The sequence below is a fragment of the Ahaetulla prasina genome, chromosome 2, assembly GCF_028640845.1.
Source record: "Ahaetulla prasina isolate Xishuangbanna chromosome 2, ASM2864084v1, whole genome shotgun sequence".
In the NCBI taxonomy this organism is placed as follows: Eukaryota; Metazoa; Chordata; class Lepidosauria; order Squamata; family Colubridae; genus Ahaetulla; species Ahaetulla prasina.
In genome coordinates this window covers 134,277,883-134,292,777 of record NC_080540.1, presented here as the reverse complement: position 1 = coordinate 134,292,777, position 14,895 = coordinate 134,277,883, and positions in this window count along the sequence as shown.

Genomic DNA, 14,895 nt, shown 5'->3' with positions numbered 1-14,895 from the left:
AGTGGGGAGGGAATGGGGATTTTGCAGTATCCTTCCGGTGCCAAGCCCACCAAGCCACGCCCACAGAACCGGTAGTAAAAAAATTTGGATTTCACCACTGTAATTGTTTCTTACCAGAGGTATTTTTGGGGAAGATACCTTTGTGAAAGAGAAGGATAGCCCCATTTCTAAAATCAGATTTGCACATTAACATGTAAATATAGTATTAGGTAAGTTTTTATATAAATTCACATGCATATTTATATATAAAATCTCATATAGCACTTATATAGAAGATCTACAGTATCTGATAAACTATTCAGAAGCATTGATTATGAATACATTAAAACAACAGATTAATCTGATTAGCAGGTAACGTAGTTCTTTCAATACTTAGTGAGCATTTTTAGTAAAAAATGAATAACAAATTCCTAACTATACAGGATTCTAAAGATAAATGAACCCAATAATGTCTTCATATGATGCTTTTAGCAAAAGAGAAACTGATTTGTTGATTTGAGAAAGCATAAAGTTAATAGGGGGGAATTATTGAATATTTTGTGCTATGGCATTGAAGGGTAGTTGTGGGATGCAATAACTGGTAAATAAGGGAAATAAAGCATACATGAGAATAAATGGAATGCTTAGCAAATGGTTCAAGGATGTGTGAGCAGGTTATATATATAGAAATAAATGTATAAGCAATGTTTAGTGATATTTGATAGGAGAAGACATGAATAGAATAGAATAGAATAGAATAGAATAGAATAGAATAGAATAGAATAGAATTTTTATTGGCCAAGTGTGATTGGACATACAAGGAATTTGTCTTGGTGCATATGCTCTCAGTGTACATAAAAGAAAAGATACGTTCATCAAGGTACAACATTTACAACACAATTGATGGTCAATATATCAATATAAATCATAAGGATTGCCAGCAACAAGTTATAGTCATACAGTCATAAGTGGAAAGAGATTGGTGATGGGAACTATGAGACGATTAATAGTAGTGCAGATTCAGTAAATAGTTTGACAGTGTTGATGGAATTATTTGTTTAGCAGAGTGATGGCCTTCGGGAAAAAACTGTTCTTGTGTCTAGTTGTTCTGGTGTGCAGTGCTCTATAGCGTCGTTTTGAGGGTAGGAGTTGAAACAGTTTATGTCCAGGATGTCCAGAATATTTTCACGGCCCTCTTCTTGATTCGTGCAGTATACAGGTCCTCAATGGAAGGCAGGTTGGTAGCAATTATTTTTTCTGCAGTTCTAATTATCCTCTGAAGTCTGTGTTTTTCTTGTTGGGTTGCAGAACCGAACCAGACAGTTATAGAGGTGCAAATGACAGACTCAATAATTCCTCTGTAGAACTGAATCAGCAGCTCCTTGGGCAGTTTGAGCTTACTGAGTTGGCGCAGAAAGAACATTCTTTGTTGACCTTTTTTAATGATGTTTTGATGTTAGCTGTCCATTTTAGATCTTGCGATATGATAGAACCTAGAAATTTGAAGGTTTCTACTGTTGATACTGTGTTGTCTAGTATTGTGAGAGGTGGAAGTATGGAAGGGTTTCTCCTAAAGTCTACCACCATTTCTACGGTTTTGAGTGTGTTCAGTTCCAGATTGTTTTGGTTGCACCACAAGGCTAGTCGTTTCGTCTATATGCGGATTCGTCATTGTCTCGAATGAGACCAATCACTGTTGTGTCATCTGCGAACTTCAGTAGCTTAACAGATGGATCATTGGAGATGCAGTCATTGGTATACAGAGAGAAGAGAAGTGGGGAGAGCACACAGCCTTGGGGGGCCCCTGTGCTAATTGTACAGGTATTTGATGTGATCTTGCTTAGCTTCACCTGCTGCTTCCTGTTTGTTAGGAAGCTTGTGATCCACTTACAAGTCTGTTCCGGTACCTGTAGCTGGTTTAGCTTAGTTAGAAGAATGTCTGGAATGATGGTATTGAATGCTGAACTAAAGTCTACAAAAAGGACCCTTGCATAGGTCTTTGGAGACTCAAGATGTTGTAGGATGTAGTGCAGAGCCATATTAACAGCATCATCTGTTGATCTATTTGCTCGGTATGCAAATTGCAAGGGGTCTAACAGCGGATCCGTGATGGGTTTCAAGTAGGAAAGCACTAGCCTTTCAAAGGTTTTAGCAACTGGTGTTAACATTTAACAAATGTTAAAGCAACTGGTCTGTAGTCATTCAGTTCCTTGATGGTGGGCTTCTTCGGCATTGGGATGATGGTAGAGCGTTTGAAGCAAGAAGGAACATAACACATCTCTAGTGATTTATTGAAAATATGGGTGAAGATGGGGGCCAATTGGTCAGCACAGACTTTTAAGCAAGAAGGAGTTATCTTGTCTGGGTCTGGAGCTTTTCCTGGCTTTTGTCTGTGAAATAGGTCCTGCACTTCCTTTTCTGTGATCACTAGGGGTTGTGAACCCAATGAAATGGGGTCAGTTGTAGGAGGCTTGGCTGTTGTTGGTGTGTCTGAGATGGGGGTTGTGGAGATAGGTGGCTGTAGTTTCCTTTCAAACCTGCAGTAAAACTCATTCAGGTCATCTGCCAGTTGTTGATTACCTTCAGCCTGGGAAGGAGGTTTGCCATAGCCGGTGATATTTTTAAGAGTTTTCCACATGTTTGCTGGTTCATTTGCTGAAAACTGATTCTTTAGCTTTTCAGAGTAGCTTCTTTTTGCTGCTCTGATCTCCCTTGTTAGTGCATTTCTGGCCTGATTGTACAGCATTTTATCACCTTTTCTGTAGGCTTCTTCTTCGGAATGTCGTAGCTGCTTAAGTTTAGGTGTAAACCAAGGTTTGTTGTTACTGTATATTCGCAAGTTCCTTGTACGTACACATAGGTCTTCACAGAAGCTGACATATGATGTTACAGTATCTGTGAGTTCATCCAGGTCTGCAGAGGTATCTTTAAAAATATTCCAATCAGTGCAGTCAAAACATGCCTGTAGCTTTAATTTTGATTCCTCCGTCCAGGTCTTCACTGATTTAATTATTGGTTTTGTGGCTTTAAGTCTTTGCCTGTAAGCAGGTACAAGGTGAATCATGCAATGATCAGAGTGTCCTACAGCTGCACGTGGTAAAGACCGATAAGCATCTTTTAGTGTTGTGTAGCAGTGGTCTAGAGTATTCTTGCCTCTGGTGGGACAATTGACATGCTGAAAGTATTTTGGTAGCTCTTTCCTTAAGTTTGCCTTGTTTAGATCTCCCAAAACAATGGCCAGTGAATCAGGGTGTTTGGCTTCAGCCTCCATGATTTGGTCAGCTAGAGTTCGTAATGCCTTGTTTACACAGGCTTGTGGTGGGACATAAACAGCAATTAGAAGAAATGAGGAAAATTCACGAGGCGAATAGTAAGGTTTGCAGTTGATAATTAGAGTCTCTAAATTGTTGTCACAGAATTTGTAAATTATTTTAAAATCTTGACACCAGTTTCTATTAATATATAGGCATAAGCCTCCTCCTTTCTTTTTACCAGATGTTTCTGGAATCCTGTCTGATCGTTCAATCTGAAACCCTGGAATGTTCAGGCTGCTATTTTCAATTGATTCATTTAACCAGGTTTCAGAGAAGCATAGGACTGCTGAATTGCGAAAATCAGAATAGTATTTGTTTAAGAGGAGTATTTCATCCATCTTATTTGCAAGTGAGCGTATATTTGTTAAGATACATCTGTATGCACACATTTCATTATGCAATAATGTACATAATGTCCAGGGGGAGCGGGATGACCCGTTGCGGGGACGTGCTGAGGAGTTTAACGGTTAGCTATACGATAAAATCGTTCAGCTTAGGGACGGCCTGGACCAAAATTGTGGCGATCCAGACGGGGTATCTGAGGGCGGTCTTGGTGATGTTGTTTGGGATGAGTTTGACCCTGTGACTCCCGAGGACATGGACAGGTTGCTGGGTAGATTGAATGCCACCACGTGTTTACTGGACCCGTGCCCCTCCTGGCTGGTGGTGGCCACTCAGGAGGTGACACGAGGCTGGCTCCAGGGGATTACGAGTGCTTCCTTGTTGGAGGGAGTCTTTCCGGCCGCCTTGAAAGAGGCGGTGGTGAGGCCCCTCCTCAAGAAGCCTTCCCTGGACCCGGCTGTTTTAGGTAATTATCGTCCGGTCTCAACCCGCTTGGCGGAAGGTTGTAGAGAGTATGGTGGCATTTCAGTTCCCCTGCACCTGGAGGAAACTGTCTATCTGGACCCGTTCCAGTCCGGCTTCCGACCCGTTACAGCACTGAGACGGCTTTGGTCGCGTTGGTGGATGATCTCTGAGGGCCAGGGATAGGGTTATTCCTCTGCCCTGGTCCTATTAGACCTCTCAGCGGCTTTTGATACCATCGACCATGGTATCTTGCTGCGCCGTTGGAGGATTGGGAGTGGGAGGCACCGTTTATCGGTGGTTTTCCTCCTATCTCTCCGACCGTCGCAGACGGTGTTGACGGGGCAGAGGTCGACCCGGCGCCTCACTTGTGGGTGCCGCAGGGTCGATTCTCTCGCCTTCTGTTCAACATCTATATGAAGCCGCTGGGTGAGATCATCAGTGGCTTCGTGTGAGGTACCAGCTGTACGCTGATGACACCCAGCTGTACTTTTCCACACCGGGCCACCCCAATGAAGCTATCAAGTGCTGTCCCGGTGTTTGGAAGCCGTCGGGTCTGGATGGGGAGAAACAGGCTCAAGCTCAATCCCTCCAAGACGGAGTGGCTGTGGATGCCGGCATCCCGGTACAGTCAGCTGAGTCCGCGGCTGACTGTCGGAGCGAGTCATTGGCCCGATGGAGAGGGTGCGCAATTTGGGTGTTCTCCTGGATGCACGGCTGTCTTTTGAAGATCATTTGACGGCCGTCTCCAGGAGAGCTTTCCACCAGGTTCGCTTGCGCCAGTTGCGCCTTTCTAGACCGGGATGCCTTGTGCACAGTCACTCACGCCCTTGTGACGTCTCGTCTGGACTACTGCAATGTTACAGTATCTGTGAGTTCATCCAGGTCTGCAGAGGTATCTTTAAAAATATTCCAATCAGTGCAGTCAAAACATGCCTGTAGCTTTAATTTTGATTCCTCCGTCCAGGTCTTCACTGATTTAATTATTGGTTTTGTGGCTTTAAGTCTTTGCCTGTAAGCAGGTACAAGGTGAATCATGCAATGATCAGAGTGTCCTACAGCTGCACGTGGTAAAGACCGATAAGCATCTTTTAGTGTTGTGTAGCAGTGGTCTAGAGTATTCTTGCCTCTGGTGGGACAATTGACATGCTGAAAGTATTTTGGTAGCTCTTTCCTTAAGTTTGCCTTGTTTAGATCTCCCAAAACAATGGCCAGTGAATCAGGGTGTTTGGCTTCAGCCTCCATGATTTGGTCAGCTAGAGTTCGTAATGCCTTGTTTACACAGGCTTGTGGTGGAACATAAACAGCAATTAGAAGAAATGAGGAAAATTCACGAGGCGAATAGTAAGGTTTGCAGTTGATAATTAAACTCTCTAAATTGTTGTCACAGAATTTGTAAATTATTTTAAAATCTTGACACCAGTTTCTATTAATATATAGACATAAGCCTCCTCCTTTCTTTTTACCAGATGTTTCTGGAATCCTGTCTGATCGTTCAATCTGAAACCCTGGAATGTTCAGGCTGCTATTTTCAATTGATTCATTTAACCAGGTTTCAGAGAAGCATAGGACTGCTGAATTGCGAAAATCAGAATAGTATTTGTTTAAGAGGAGTATTTCATCCATCTTATTTGCAAGTGAGCGTATATTTGTTAAGATACATCTGTATGCACACATTTCATTATGCAATAATGTACATAATGTCCAGGGGAGCGGATGACCTGCTGAGGAGTTGGGGTATCTGAGGCGGTCTTGGTGATGTTGTTTGGGATGAGTTTGACCCTGTGACTCCGAGGACATGGACAGGTTGCTGGGTAGATTGAATGCCACTCCTGGCTGGTGGTGGCCACTCAGGAGGTGACACGAGGCTGGCTCCAGGGGATTGGCCCTCCTCAAGAAGCCTTCCTGGACCCGGCTGTTTTAGGTAGAGTATGGTGGCATTTCAGTTCCCCTGCACCTGGAGGAAACTGTCTATCTGGACCCGTTCAGTCCGGCTTCCGACCCGGTTACAGCACTGAGACGGCTTTGGTCGCGTTGGTGGATGATCTCTGAGGGCCAGGGATAGGGTTATTCCTCTGCCCTGGTCCTATTAGACCTCTCAGCGGCTTTTGATACCATCGACCATGGTATCTTGCTGCGCCGTTGGAGGATTGGGAGTGGGAGGCACCGTTTATCGGTGGTTTTCCTCCTATCTCTCCGACCGTCGCAGACGGTGTTGACGGGGCAGAGGTCGACCCGGCGCCTCACTTGTGGGTGCCGCAGGGTCGATTCTCTCGCCTTCTGTTCAACATCTATATGAAGCCGCTGGGTGAGATCATCAGTGGCTTCGTGTGAGGTACCAGCTGTACGCTGATGACACCCAGCTGTACTTTTCCACACCGGGCCACCCCAATGAAGCTATCAAGTGCTGTCCCGGTGTTTGGAAGCCGTCGGGTCTGGATGGGGAGAAACAGGCTCAAGCTCAATCCTCCAAGACGGAGTGGCTGTGGATGCCGGCATCCCGGTACAGTCAGCTGAGTCCGCGGCTGACTGTCGGAGCGAGTCATTGGCCCGATGGAGAGGGTGCGCAATTTGGGTGTTCTCCTGGATGCACGGCTGTCTTTTGAAGATCATTTGACGGCCGTCTCCAGGAGAGCTTTCCACCAGGTTCGCCTGGTGCGCCAGTTGCGCCCCTTTCTAGACCGGGATGCCTTGTGCACAGTCACTCACGCCCTTGTGACGCCTCGCCTGACTACTGCAATGCTCTCTACATGGGGCTCCCTTGAAGGGCATCCGGAGGCTGCAGTTGGTCAGAATGCAGCTGCGTGGTGATAGAGGGAGCCCTCGTGGCTCCCGAGTGACACCTATCCGCGCAGGCTGCACTGGCTACCTGTGGCCTTCCGGTGCGCTTCAAGGTGTTGGTGAACGCCTTTAAAGCGCTCCATGGCATAGGGCCGGGTTACTTACGGGACCGCCTGCTGCTACCGAATACCTCTCACCGACCGTGCGCTCTCACAGAGAGGGACTCCTCAGGGTGCTGCCGGCTGACAGTGTTGTCTGGCGACACCCAGGGAAGGGCCTTCTCTGTGGGGCTCCCGCCTCTGAACGAACTCCCCAGGACTTCGTCAACTTCCGGACCTCCGAACCTTTCGCATGAGCTCAAAACTTACTTATTTATCTCGCTGGACTGGGTTAGTTTTTTTTTAAGTTATGGGTTTTTAATGGGTTTTATCTCTAAATTTTAATTGTGGCCAATTCAAATAAGTTTTTTACTAGTATTTTAATTGTATCTATAATGTATTTTCATTTTTTACTTGGCTGTGAATCGCCCTGAGTCCTTCGGGAGAAGGGCGGTATACAAATTTAAATAATAAATAAATAAATAATTTATAGGTGAATGCGTAAGAAATACTTGCAATGATATTAGAAATATATTAGGAAAAGACATGAAGGCATATTTCTGTTTGCTGACATTGCCATGTTATTGAGAATCAAAATTATTTTCCACATTAGACTGTAAGATGCAATAAAGTATGGATCTGAAAATTATTGTATCAAAGACTAAAGTAGTTATATTTTATGTTTTACTAGGAAAAAAATTGCAATTGAGTGAACAATTGCACGATTTATATCAGTTTTAAAAAATTATAGTAAACAGATGAATTTGTATACTCATCAAACTGTAAAAGTAGCAATGGTTGAATTACAACTGTTCATTTACTGATCATTTGAAATTACAACAGCATTGGAAAAAGTGACTTATAACCGGTTTTCACAATTGTTGCAGCATCTCTATGGTCATGTGATCAAACTTCGGACACTTGGTAACTGGCATGTATTTATGACAGTTGCACTGTCCTGGGGGTCATATGGTCACCATTTGACTCCTGACAAACAAAATCAATGGGAGAAGCTGGATTCACTTAATGATTGCATGATTCACTTAACAACTGCAGTGATTTGCTTAACAATTGTGGCAAAAATGTTGTAAAATTGGGTGCAGCAACTCACTTAATAACTGCCTTGGTTAGCAACAGAAATTTTGGCCTCAGTTGTGGTTATTAAGTCAAGGTCTATCTGACCTTACAGACTGCATAATCATAGGACAAACTCTAAATATGTGAAGTCTTGAGTTTCATTGTATAGTCTAACAGAATTCTAGTTTTTTCAAAAGTAAACTACTATTAAACTATTACCAAAGTACTTTCAATTCTAGAAAAGGATAATACAGACTAAAAGTAATAACAATCATATGAGCCTCTGTAACTCTGACTAGCAAACAGTGTTAGCCCCCATTTCAGCCCAGGAATTGAAACTGACCAATTTGTTTCTGCGGCTGCTGCTACTTGGCTGGGTATTTGGAAGGCCTCTCTACAGCAGAGTTCTAGAATTTTGTTCTGCACTCCAATCCAGATTATCTCATTGCTGGAATTTCCTAGGTTCCAGAAGCTCCTGACGATATCATGACACAGAGATATAGGAGACTTTTGTAGAATTGATGGGAGTTCCTGAACTCTGCTTACTTATTGTTTTAGTTCACAGTTGCACAAAAGTCAGTTTTTCAAATATAATGCCAAATTCTAGTAGTTACTAGCACTCAACTACTGTTTAAACTATCTGGTCTTTAAAAATCACATTATAAACTATGTTTCTTCAGTTTGAAAGCTATCATGATAACCAGTTTCTTCATGTTTTATGATCCCAAACTTATTTTATTTATTTTATTTATTTATTTTGTCATAACAATATATGTAGGTATCATACAAAAAGATTATATAATATATAAACACATATATGGGTAAATATAAGGAGGTATAAGCATATATGTATATAGGAAGAAGAAAGGAAAAACAATAGGATAGGAACGGTAGGCACGTTTTGTGCGCTTATGCACGCCCCTTATGGTCCTCTTAGGAATGGGGTGAGGTCAATAGTAGACAGTTTTTGGTTGAGGATTTTAGGATTATGGGAAGAGACCACAGAATCAGGTAAAGTATTCCAAGCACTGATGATTCTGTTACAGAAGTCATATTTTCTGCAATCTAGATTAAAGAGGTTGACATTAAGTTTAAATCTATTGGTTGCTCTAGTATTATTGCAATTGAAGCTGAAGTAGTCTTTAACAGGAAGGACATTACAATAGATGATTCTGTGAGTTAAACTTAGGTCTTGTCGTAGGCGACGGAGTTCCAAGTTTTCTAAGCCTAGGATTTCAAGTCTGGTGGGATAAGGTATTTTGTTGTTTTCAGAGGAATGGAGAACTCTGCTTACTTATTGTTTTAGTTCACAGTTGCACAAAAGTCAGTTTTTCAAAAGTAAACTACTATTAAACTATTACCAAAGTACTTTCAATTCTAGAAAAGGATAATACAGACTAAAAGTAATAACAATCATATGAGCCTCTGTAACTCTGACTAGCAAACAGTGTTAGCCCCATTTCAGCCCAGGAATTGAAACTGACCAATTTGTTTCTCTGCTGCTGCTACTTGGCTGGGTATTTGGAAGGCCTCTCTACAGCAGAGTTCTAGAATTTTGTTCTGCACTCCAATCCAGATTATCTCATTGCTGGAATTTCCTAGGTTCCAGAAGCTCCTGACGATATCATGACACAGAGATATAGGAGACTTTTGTAGAATTGATGGGAGTTCCTGAACTCTGCTTACTTATTGTTTTAGTTCACAGTTGCACAAAAGTCAGTTTTTCAAAAGTAAACTACTATTAAACTATTACCAAAGTACTTTCAATTCTAGAAAAGGATAATACAGACTAAAAGTAATAACAATCATATGAGCCTCTGTAACTCTGACTAGCAAACAGTGTTAGCCCCATTTCAGCCCAGGAATTGAAACTGACCAATTTGTTTCTCGCTGCTGCTACTTGGCTGGGTATTTGGAAGGCCTCTCTACAGCAGAGTTCTAGAATTTTGTTCTGCACTCCAATCCAGATTATCTCATTGCTGGAATTTCCTAGGTTCCAGAAGCTCCTGACGATATCATGACACAGAGATATAGGAGACTTTTGTAGAATTGATGGGAGTTCCTGAACTCTGCTTACTTATTGTTTTAGTTCACAGTTGCACAAAAGTCAGTTTTTCAAAAGTAAACTACTATTAAACTATTACCAAAGTACTTTCAATTCTAGAAAAGGATAATACAGACTAAAAGTAATAACAATCATATGAGCCTCTGTAACTCTGACTAGCAAACAGTGTTAGCCCCCATTTCAGCCCAGGAATTGAAACTGACCAATTTGTTTCTGCGGCTGCTGCTACTTGGCTGGGTATTTGGAAGGCCTCTCTACAGCAGAGTTCTAGAATTTTGTTCTGCACTCCAATCCAGATTATCTCATTGCTGGAATTTCCTAGGTTCCAGAAGCTCCTGACGATATCATGACACAGAGATATAGGAGACTTTTGTAGAATTGATGGGAGTTCCTGAACTCTGCTTACTTATTGTTTTAGTTCACAGTTGCACAAAAGTCAGTTTTTCAAAAGTAAACTACTATTAAACTATTACCAAAGTACTTTCAATTCTAGAAAAGGATAATACAGACTAAAAGTAATAACAATCATATGAGCCTCTGTAACTCTGACTAGCAAACAGTGTTAGCCCCCATTTCAGCCCAGGAATTGAAACTGACCAATTTGTTTCTGCGGCTGCTGCTACTTGGCTGGGTATTTGGAAGGCCTCTCTACAGCAGAGTTCTAGAATTTTGTTCTGCACTCCAATCCAGATTATCTCATTGCTGGAATTTCCTAGGTTCCAGAAGCTCCTGACGATATCATGACACAGAGATATAGGAGACTTTTGTAGAATTGATGGGAGTTCCTGAACTCTGCTTACTTATTGTTTTAGTTCACAGTTGCACAAAAGTCAGTTTTTCAAAAGTAAACTACTATTAAACTATTACCAAAGTACTTTCAATTCTAGAAAAGGATAATACAGACTAAAAGTAATAACAATCATATGAGCCTCTGTAACTCTGACTAGCAAACAGTGTTAGCCCCATTTCAGCCCAGGAATTGAAACTGACCAATTTGTTCTGCTGCTGCTACTTGGCTGGGTATTTGGAAGGCCTCTCTACAGCAGAGTTCTAGAATTTTGTTCTGCACTCCAATCCAGATTATCTCATTGCTGGAATTTCCTAGGTTCCAGAAGCTCCTGACGATATCATGACACAGAGATATAGGAGACTTTTGTAGAATTGATGGGAGTTCCTGAACTCTGCTTACTTGTTGTCTGTTAGACAGAAAAGCAGATATCCATTTGTGAAGGGGTCCTGAGATGCCATAGGATTTTAGTTTTAGGAGAAGTTTATCGTGTACTACTGAGTCAAAAGCTTTGCAGAAGTCTATGTAGACTGCATCTATTGTTTTGCCTTGATCAAGATTTGTAGTCCATATGTTTTTACAATGGAGCAGTTGTAAGTTACATTATAATTTTTTCCGGAAACCAAATTGTTTATTGGAGAGTAGATTGTTCGTTTCTAAGTGTGAGGTAATGGATTGGTTGATAATTGATTCCATGACTTTGCAGGTGACGCAGCACAAAGAGATTGGTCTGTAATTTCCAACTAAGCTGGGGTCTCCTTTTTTGAAGATGGGGATGACTGTGGCTAGTGACCAAAGTTTGGGAAGGGAACTGGTAGTGAAGGCTTTATCAAAGATTATGCTTAGGGGTTCTGCTATATTAATGGAAAGTTTTTTTAAGAAGTATGCACATAGTCCATCGGGTCCAATAGATAGCGATGGTTTTAAGTTATGAAGAGCTTTTCCAACGTTATCTTCTGTGAAATCTATATGAGTTAAGTCATCATAATCATTGCTGGTATATTTGTGGAATGTTGGATGCGTGTTATTGGAGTTAACAAAAACTGAGCCAAAGAAAATGTTGAAGAGGTTTGCTTTAACTGTTTCATCATTGCATTCTTTGTTGTTAGAATCTTTTAGTGGTGGGATGGATCTTGAGTCTTTAAGTTTATTGTTAACAAAATTATAAAAGGCACGATTGGAATTTGTGCGCAGAAGGTTCTCTTCTTGCTTGGTGTGGTAATTTGTGCATTCAGTTTTTATTTGGTTGCATATATTTCTGTAGCGGATTTTGAAATTTGCAACATAGCCTTTTTTGTTTCTTCTCCAGAGGGATTTTTTTTTTGATTAAAATGCCCATTTCAATCCTATATCACAAAGTCTTGCCTGAAAAAGTCACTTATCTTTTTCCTTAAGAATGTTTATAACTGCAGACAACGGAAAGAATCCAAGAATGTTGGTTAAGTGCGTCTTTCTGCATTTCTGACCAGTGCAAGATGTAGGACATACATGGAGGAAAAATACTTTCCTGAGGCCTGACTAGAGGTCTATTCAACTCTTCCATGTAACATTTTGCTATTTTACTCATAAGATGACCTCACATAGCAATCAGATTCTCAAAGAATTACTTCAAAATGCATTGTGCCACCTCAGATTACATATGCTGCTCATTTTATCACCTGCTAAGTCTCTGGAATCCATATGGCATGAAGCATCAGATGCTCCATTCTTTTGTAGTTGCATCATGCCGTCACATGTAAATAGAAAAGCAGCAGTGTTTGTATCTCAAAGAATATTTCATTACTTGCTGCCCTCCCCTGCCCGCCCTTTGGTGGCATAGTCAAATATATAGAAGTAAACAGAGAATATAAAACTAAGTTGAATGAAGTTGGGTGTACTTCCACTTGGATGTTTGTGTTTAAAAAAACAATAATATATCATGTATCAAAAATGCAAGTGTCAAATTTATTTTCCAAATATATATATATGATCCCTAGATGAAGTGGTCCCATCAAGTGGTTGATTTGGTTGTTATTGCCACAGGTGGATGGTGTTTTTTTGGCTTTTGTATTGGGGTTATATTTTTGCAAACTGCTTAGAGTTACTGTGAGTGAATTGGGTGGCTAAATACATTTTCTTAATAAATAAATCTCAACAACAGTAATAATAAAACTATATGTGATATGAACTTTACATTATAAAAGGAAGGGGGAAGCCTTGAAATTTATTATGTAAAAAAGTCTAAAGAAAATTTGAAGTTTGCTTTAAAATCTTTCAATCTCAGTTAAAAGAATAGTTCAATATTTTGGCAAATGGCACTGCTGCAAATAAATTTATTTGCCCAATAATATATACATACAGATTCCATATTTTCTGATATTTTAATAACCTTCAACTATTGGGAATATTTCCAGAAAGAAGTATGTGACTCAGACGTGGGTTTCAGCAGGTTCTGACCAGTTCTGGAGAATTAGTAGTGCAAATTTTGAGTAGTTCAGAGAACTGATAGTAAAAATTTTGACTGGCCCCGCCCCCATCTATTCGCTGCCTCCCAAGTCCCAGCTGATCGGGAGGAAATGGGGATTTTGCAATAACCTTCCCCTAGAGTGGGGTGGGAATGGAGATTTCACAGTATCCTTCCCCTGCCATGCCCACCAAGCCATGCCCACCAACACCAAGCCATGCCATGGTCACCAAGCCACATCCATAGCACCGGTAGTAAAAAAAAATTGAAACCCACCACTAATGTGACTACAACAATCAGCAATTGCTATTAAGTATGTTAACAGTTCTATGAATTTCAGTCCTCATAAGGTAATATTAGGGCAAGGTCAAATCATGTCAGTGTATGTCCCAAAATGCATCTCCAAACTCAAGATGATCATAGCCTACTATTTTTATTGAGTATTCTTTAAGATACCCCACCTACTGTACACATATGTTGTGTTAATTATATTTAAGATAGCAAGATACTGATTTTATAGTTTTAAAAGAATGGCAAGACAAGGATGATAATTATAGTCCAACATTATCTGAGGGCTTATAATTCATCCAGTTCAGCCAGTGGTGGGATTCAAATAATTTAACAACCGGTTCTCTGCCCTAATGATTTCTTCCAACAACCAGTTCACCAAACTGCTCAGAAAGTTAACAACCGGTTCTCCCGAAGTGGTGCAAACTGGCTGAATCCCACCACTGAATTCAGCCCTCTGTTGTCCGCTGGCATTGATTCTTTAGGATTCCAGAAAAAAAGCCTTTTATGTCACATGCTACCTATTTTTCCACTGGAGATATAATAGACTATGACATCTTCTACAAGCAAAGCTTGGGTTTGAGTTATGGGTCCTTTAGCTAAGTCTTTTAAGCTTTATGCTGATGAAGTTAAAAGAGATTGGGGAGATAGTCAAAAGCATGTTTAGTTGTGGAGAGAGAGGCAAAACAGTTGAGCTTGGCTTAGAGTAGGATATAAATGAACTTCAAGAATTGTTTTATAAATCAATGGAAGAAGTGAGAATTGAAGTATGTAGTCACCTCTTCTCAAATGAATGCATCTCTCTTTGCTGAACTATAATGAGCTCCAGGTGGTAGTCCCTTCCCCCTCTTCTGTGCCCTGATGCTTCCAATTTTATCCAACTATTTCAAATTAGAAGTAGTGCTGGATGTGAAATGTGACCTTTCACCTCTTTACAACAGTTGTGATTACTGTATTATATGCCTTTGGAAATTGGAGTCATTGGCTGAATCGTGCAACATGGATAATTGAGCTCAAGTTACTTCAAAGAGTGTTCTTTTTACAGAAGTTACACAGTTCTTGTAAAGATGTGCCACTTTCAGACACAAAATAGAAAACAGCTGTATGATTCAGAGAAGAACATTGGCCATCCCAAATTCAGACTGGGTGAAAGAAAAAGCTATAACTGTATAGCCTTTTTAAATCCATGCCAGTTGGTTTTAGTAGGCTGTGCCTTTTCAATTTATTAGAAGAATTATTTATTTTACAGTATATTCAAA